Raw genomic sequence first — 5,529 nt, 5'->3', positions numbered from 1 at the left:
GGTTACGTATGTAACCCTAGTTCCTCGAGGGAACGAGACGCTGCGTCTCGGTGCCATCCTTCCGGCGTCCCTGCCAGCGCTTGCTTCACTCCTTGAGCTGACGCTGGTCTCACCGCACGTGCTTTTATAGCCTCCTGGTCATTACGTCACCCGCCGTGACGTCTCGCCCAGCTGTTGGTCTGATTACACACGAGATTCAGAGCCCGTCACGCTGAACGGCGTTCCCCTAGCGTTTTTCGACGCAGCGTCTCGTTCCCTCGAGGAACTAGGGTTACATACGTAACCCGAGACGTTTTCCATCCTATTTTGGAGCCCACTCTTTAGGAACAGCAGGATGCAAGGTCACAAACATATAAACATGTCTGGAATATGCAGCTGAGCGATTAGTTTTACAATGCAAATGGTCAAGTCAGCATTTCACAGTGGAGTTGCTGCTTAATATATATATTATATTATTATCTAATGAATATTACTGTAGGATAGTACTACTTCGCTACTATACCCTATACGCTACATTTTAACAACAAGAAACAGTTGTATATGAATTGGGAATGTGAAAGGTTATAAGTGACTCACTGTATCATTCACTCAGTCGATTCATTCAAACACTGATTGATTCTGGAATAGATAGAGTTACTGGTGATATGATGACTAAAATGTAAGTTATACACAATATTACTTTAATTTAACTTACTGAACTGTTTTTAAAAGGCAATAATAATATCAGCATGACTGTGATTACCTGATAATCTAAACAACATCAGTTTTGTTTGTGTGTTATTAGTTGAATACATAGCCAAAAATACATATGAGTGTGTGCTTATGAAATTGGGATGGCAAATGTAATAGGAAGCAGAGAGGACATTAAATCCTCATAGATTATCTAAGAAAATCAAAAGTCTGAGCACATATTGCTGCTCTCATGTCAGGGAAAATGGTCCATTGCTCTGGCCAGAACTATTGAAAATAGTCATTTGGTAATGAAAGGAAAATGTAGGCTATCCTGTTGACTTTGAGCCAGTTTCCTCTGATTTGACAGTTAATGTGATCATGACTGCCCTTCAAATAGAGCACTAACCAAATCCCTTAAGGTCAACACTGAATCTTAACGAAACAGGCTGTCACAGAGGACACTGGCATAGGCCAACTGTAATTGGTATATGCAGCCTATATACTGTATAACTCATATGTGTGTGAATTAATTTTTTTAAAATAGATTTAATCATTATTGACCACATCTCTCAGTAATGATTAGACTAGTGACTCTTGATTAAAATTGATTTCAAAGAGATAATGTAGCACTTTACAGTCTCTGTGTTACATGTATAATTAATTACTATACATCCATAGTAATGTGTAGTACACCTGCATTGTGATTATTATTTTAAAATCTGTGTTCTTAATAAATATTGGCTAACTAACCCTTTGCAACAGTAGTTTAACAAGTGATTTTTAAGCATATGTTTTGTGAGGGGAAAAAAAGAAAAAAGTCAAATAGCCTTTTTTTTTTTTTTTTAAAGATGTTTGTCTGTCTAGAACAGGGGTGCCCAAACTCTGTCCTGGCGGGCCGGTGTCCTGCAGAGTTTAGCTCCAACTTACCTCAACACACCTGCCTTCAAGTTTCTAGTATGCCTAGTAAGAGCTTGATTAGCTGGATCAGGTGTGTTTGACTGGGGTTGGAGCTAAACTCTTCAGGACCGAGTTTGGGCACCCCTGGTCTAGAAGGAGTGCAGATTTGAGGATTGTTATCACCTGTGACAAACCACTCCCCCGACACAAGCACCGCCCCTTTCATATACACGCAATCCCGCTCAACTAATAGGCGTCCCACACCGAAAGCCATCTGAATAATCACACAGTATCACCCCACCACACCATGCTGGACAGCAGACTTCAAGACATTTGTCGGATCAGTCAGGAGACCTTCATATTCACAACAGCTACAGTATTAGTTTAAATATAGCAGCCCTTAAAAATAAGCTGCATGCAAGCAAGTCTTTAATTATTTACCAGGTTGAATCAGTCAATGAATCAGCCTTTGAGACTGATCAATAATACATTGTCATTTTGCGCACGGTCACGCAAGGGTGCAAATTAATAAACCTGGATATGGTTTAATTAATAAACCTGGATATGGTTTATTAATTTAGATAGGGTTCTGATAAAAAGTCAGTCGGTGTGCTGTGAGAGAGAGATACATATAGACGTTACGCTTCTTCAGACGGAGGGAGTCAGAGCGACTGCTGGTTTCCAGGCGGGAGGACACATGGGTCGACACCACAACCTTTCATTTTTGCACTAATGTGTGTGTGTTAAATACGACAAGGAATCCTATATGAACACTTACGGGCTTTCCAGCGTCCACTCCTGACGTTTCTGCACGTCTGTGTTTTGCTTCTTGGATTTGGGGAGACGCTCCGCGTTATGCTCAGTGCTGAAAACGGGACTGCGGACGATATTTTATTCGCTCATTCGCGTCTCGTGTGGACTCATTATCAGTGTCAAACACCGCATGACAATGCGAGTTGTTGTTTTGTTAGGATTTTGACGCGAGTGCCGTCATTTGAGTAGTAACTTAACATGTCGGATTGTTTTTCGTCGTTGTGTGCGTCTTTATCACGAATTGTCTCCCTCCGTTAATTGTCTGGACTGCTCCGGGCTATTCGTTTTTAATCTGCATGCATCCGGACGAAGAAGGAGAAACCGACAGATAAACGACTGGAGGACTGAAGAATGAACGAGATTCACTGAAGAACAGGAGGAAACGCAGCAAGGTATGGAGCCGAGGGTTTTTATGATGGTTTGGATATGCTGCAGGAGGACTCGGCACGGATATCTCCGTCACCTCTGGCACGTAACGAGGTTTATTTATTGGTGTTTTTTATTGATGTTTTATGCTTATGGATTATAGACCACGCGCGCACTCCTGATGCGTCAGACACAAATAAACGCTCGCGCGTAATGATAGAATTTGACACTTTGATTCAACTATACACTAACCTTTAGAGTTTATAAATAACCTGTATGTTTGCAAAATGAGCAAACATTTTGTACAGTAGCTACACATATGTGTGCGTGTAAATTAGCTAGCATTTAGAGATGACTCGCTATTGTGTTTTGTGTTGTTTTCAGTCAGAAATCGTATTAAAATATTTGAGCACATTTTGCAGGTACTTACTGCAACGCAATAAACGCTGACTGAATAAGTTACGCAGTTTTATTTGAGCTAACCTTTATTTAAATGGACGTAATGAGATATCATGAATTGAGGAGCCATACAGAGGTTCAGAAAGAGCATGGCTTCTTATACCTCTATCATGTATCGTCTATATCACATTTCTGTCCTGAAAAAGAGCGTTTTACCATTAATATTTTAATTATATGTTATATGCCTGCGAGAAACCTCGAATTAAAGCACTCTAGTGTTACATGGTATAAAATCATCCAGTGCTCGACCTTTGCATGTCTTGAATGAACAGGCCTATGTGAGCAGTAATGTCTCTATATTTACACACATTAAGGTAAATAACAAGGACACAGTCGAGTCTATGCAGAAGAGCACATTGGTTTCTGCTGGTAGGAAAAGTGAACGGCTGGGTGACATTTAGGTAAATGGACACGACGGGACCAAAGTTGAATCTCCTCAAAGCAGCAGGTTCCATTTTAAACGTCAGGCCTCGATGCGAGGCCGAAGCCTCTTGATGTTGGTTTAGGTCTAAAATGCCAGTGCTCCGCTTCAGGACTGGTTCACTGCCAAACACTCTTTCGGAAGAGAGCGAAGGATTTATGCGTCTCTGTCCGAGTGTCAGAACAATTATTCTAAGCTCCAAGCAGATGAATTATAGTCAAGCATTAGCACAATATTAATGATAGCTCCCATTTTTTATATTGTGGCAGTAATCATTGGAGAAATTTATTTGAGTCGCTTCTCCTTTGCTTTTGCCAAAGTGGCCAGTGCTCAGCATTTCCTGTGTATGATGAAAAGGATTTGATAGATTGGCTGCATCTGTGTCATCTTTATTTTGGCAGAGCTTTCACGGCAATGGTCTGGATTTGACATATGGATCCACATAGTGATTCAGTCATAGCAACATTATTGTCAGATGCATGATTTGTTAGCCCATTTTACCGTGCCTTGAAACAACGGCTGTGATGGTCAAGCTTCCAACGATGATTTTATTTCCCTCGCAATCTAAAAAAAAAAGAACAAGGAGGAAAGTACAAAGTAAATTGTATACGGCAGTATTGCTCATGGACTACTGGGGGGGAAATCATTTGAATTTTTATAGTAAATGTGCAAATTCTTTTAATTATTTAAAAAATATTATCCAATTAATTTGCCCAAAATATTATTTAATTCTCTTTATTTTTTATTAAATAATTAATTTGTCTGTTATGTGAAGGTGTGCATCACAGTATTTAGAATTGTTTGGGTATCTAACAGAGAAAGCAACAGCAAGGTTCAGATGATTTTTATTCAGTGGCGAAGCTTGTTCTGTGTGCTTTCCACTAACAGTTTGACATTTCCCCACTATTTGCTTCCGTATATCTTTAAACAAACAAAACCTTTGAGAACTGGGACTTGCACATTGTCCTAGTTTGACCTTCTGGTTTGAAAGTTATGGAGAGCGCTTGTTCACGGCATTTAACGCTCCTTTGAATCATACCGTCTCTCAGTTTTCTATCCTCGTCAAGTGCACTTAGCTGCATTAAGCAAAGGTGTGTGCAGATGGTCTAGGCCAGCTGCTGAGAGGACATATAATTTTCATTTTCTCTTGTTCAGTGCGTCAGCGTCTCATGAGTGCACAAGGCCTTTGCTTTCTCTGTTACTGTTTTTTCTTTCTCCTTTTTAGAACAGATTCAGACCTTTGTCTCCTTCTGTTCTCCTCCTTTCTCTCTGTCTGGTTCTCTGTATCTCTTGCTCGCTGGACCCCCACAGGGTTAGGGTATTGTTATGCTGTCAATCATCCAGTAGTGTAAGATTTTTGCAGCTTGTAGCTTCCTGTAAAGGCCCATTCAGAGGGAGTGTCCGCTGAGGTCCATATGGACACTGCAGCATTCAAGGCTTTGTTTTGAAAAAGTAGCTAAAGCAAACATGAATAAATCGTCATCAGATTTCAGTGCAAAATATATTTTACCATCGTTTTTATATTGTTAACTATTTATAGAGTTTTAAAATAGCACTTTATTTTACAGTGTCCTTGTTGTGTTACATGTACTTACTATAGTAAAAACCGTAAAGTATGCATAATTACATGGAGTAACCCTAAACAAAACCCTGATATATAACATGAATAAATCGTCATCAGATTTCAGTGCAAAATATATTTTACCATCGTTTTTATATTGTTAACTATTTATAGAGTTTTAAAATAGCACTTTATTTTACAGTGTCCTTGTTGTGTTACATGTACTTACTATAGTAAAAACCGTAAAGTATGCATAATTACATGGAGTAACCCTAAACAAAACCCTGATATATATATATATATATATATATATATATATATATATATATATATATATATA

General features: G+C 39.2%; 1 protein-coding gene across 1 annotated transcript in view; it reads left to right on the top strand.

Annotated features, from left to right (window-relative positions):
- Window positions 1-2,217: 2,217 nt before the first annotated feature.
- LOC107602693 (adhesion G protein-coupled receptor L1-like) overlaps window positions 2,218-5,529 on the top strand; it is a 141,174-nt gene continuing 137,862 nt past the window's right edge. Inside the window, exon 1 of the mRNA XM_016295262.1 lies at window positions 2,218-2,774. The gene's annotated coding sequence lies outside the window, so the exon portion shown is untranslated. The remainder of the gene's footprint in view (window positions 2,775-5,529) is intronic.

The sequence above is a fragment of the Sinocyclocheilus grahami genome, unplaced genomic scaffold (genome assembly GCF_001515645.1).
Source record: "Sinocyclocheilus grahami isolate Dianchi unplaced genomic scaffold, SAMN03320097.WGS_v1.1 scaffold333.1, whole genome shotgun sequence".
Classification (NCBI taxonomy): Eukaryota; Metazoa; Chordata; class Actinopteri; order Cypriniformes; family Cyprinidae; genus Sinocyclocheilus; species Sinocyclocheilus grahami.
The sequence above is the reverse complement of the archived record's forward strand: the minus strand, read 5'-3'. Positions and strand labels throughout refer to the sequence as shown.